Source organism: Myotis brandtii, unplaced genomic scaffold, assembly GCF_000412655.1.
Source record: "Myotis brandtii unplaced genomic scaffold, ASM41265v1 scaffold165, whole genome shotgun sequence".
NCBI classification, from domain to species: Eukaryota; Metazoa; Chordata; class Mammalia; order Chiroptera; family Vespertilionidae; genus Myotis; species Myotis brandtii.
The window spans coordinates 1,498,986-1,501,125 of NW_005356042.1; the positions used below are offsets into that span (position 1 = coordinate 1,498,986).

A 2,140-nucleotide genomic window follows, 5' to 3' on the forward strand; every position below is an offset into this window, starting at 1 on the left:
GGATAAAAAGAGAGATCTGGCAAAGGGACGGAGAAGACTGTTTAGGGAGCAGGAACAGTGAGCTAAGCAGGTCTTAAGAGTGAGGTGGTCAGTGGGGCTGGGGAAGGAGGACAGGAAGGCAGAGGCCCACCCACAGGTGCTGTGGGCTCTCGGCAGGAGTTTGGACTTCACCCTAAGGGCACTGGTGAGCTATGGATGGGTCTGAAGGAAAGGTGACCACATTCCTCCCCGGCCTCATCTTCTCCCTTCTGGTCTGACTGCAGACCCCTCCTCAACCTGTCACAGTCTCCCGCAGAAACAGGTCAGGGGAGGACATCTGTGGACAGGTCTAACACAGACAGACAGAGCAGGGCAGAGCCTGTGCTCCCAGATCTTGCTCCTTGGCAGGAGGAACAGGAAGTGCTCAAGGGCAGACACAGCCCTGAGGCTGCCCAACCAGGCAGGCTGCAGCAGACAGAAGGGAGGAGCCCCAAGTGGCTGGAGTACCGTTATGGGGCGGGGACTAAGAAGAAATGGGTTTTTGCCATTGAAGACACCTCACCTCCAGCTTCCTGGGCCTAAGCAGGCCCAGAGCTCCAGGCAAACTGCAGTTCTCCACAGCTGCAAGCAGTCTTCTCCACCCCCCACCCAGCAGTAGTACCACAGGTATGTTACAGTCATACACAGAGCCACGAGTCCCAGCACAATTACACACAGCATTGAAGTATGCTACAGCCACAAAGTCCCAGAAGTTACACACACACACACACACACACACACACACGAGGCTGCAGAGGGTTACAGAAAACCATAAAAAGTCCCAGATAAATCACATTCACACATAAAGCTACAAGAACATCTCAGAGAAGAGTTGAAAGCAAACAACATTCCCAGTTAGAGTCATGCAGTGAAAGAACAGTCACAGAGGACCCCGGCTAACACATGCACAACCTAGGGAAATGAAGTCACAGTGTTCGCCAGCCATGTGGTGGGGAAGACAAAGCCAAGGCCTGCCTAACACGGCAAGGAATGGAGGCGTCAGCTGCTGCTGCTGACAGAGAACCCTGACACCCGCATGGAAGCCAAGGACTCAGAATAACGGGGCCCCAGGGGTGTGGCCCCATCTCAACAACACGGAGGCCAGGTACTGATACATGCATGGAACATGCTTTACAAACTGTACCAGGGAACGATGGCAGTTGTGATTATTGTTCCAAACAGTCAAGTGCACCCGCAAGGTCTCAGGAGGGAGGGCCCCAGGCCCACTAAGAGTCACCAGGGGTCTCTTTCTCTTGCTCTTCACACACACAAAGCCCCAGAGGGTCCCAGCTGCACACATGGAAGGCCAGGCGCGTACATAAAACAAAGTCACAAATGGACACACACAGGAACTTTCACACAAAGATGGAATCTGAGGTAAATTATAGGCACAACCCCAGAGAGTCTGAGTCATACACGTGTGGCCATGCTTGGACACCCAGGTAACTGACTTTTGCACAAAGAGTGAATAGGGTCAGAGGTAAATTACAGACACATTCAGAGGCAGATGGTTGGTCATAAGAGTGAGCACAGAGCCTCAGACACATATGGTCACACATTACAGTCACACACACAGTCAACGTACAGTGACACTTGAAGCCACAGATGGAATCAGATGTAAATTACACACACACACAGCCAGGGAGGGTCACAGCTGTCTGCACGAGGCACCTAGACACATGCACACCTACTCCCCATCCCAACCTGACAGCAGCGTCTGCTGGGATGAGACACGTCGCACGGACAACCACGGAAGCCGGGGCCACAGCCTGGGCCCCAGACACACACGCAGAGTCACAATCAGACACACGCAGGGACCTTACAGTAACACAAGGAATTCGGGGCAAAAGACACACACGCGGCCCGAGGATCACAGCGGCCTACCCGCTAGGACACTGACGCCCATACACAAACTTTCCCTACCATTATTCGATTATTCGGAGACACCGGGCCCATCAGGGTGCGGGACTCCGGCGGGACCAAGCACGCGGTCGGCCAGCTACCTTGAAGTCCCTACCCCACCCCCCCAACCCCGACAAGACCCGCGACAGGACGGTGGGCGGAGGCTCAGCCCGGGAGGGTCAGCCCCGGGCCTGCGAGCTGCCCCGCCTCCAGCCCAGTC

At 55.0% G+C, this 2,140-nt stretch overlaps 1 protein-coding gene across 4 annotated transcripts in view; it reads right to left on the bottom strand.

The window, feature by feature from the left end:
• GRAMD1A (GRAM domain containing 1A) overlaps nt 1–2,140 on the bottom strand; it is a 23,083-nt gene that overhangs the window by 16,918 nt on the left and 4,025 nt on the right. The gene's annotated exons all lie outside the window — the stretch shown is intronic.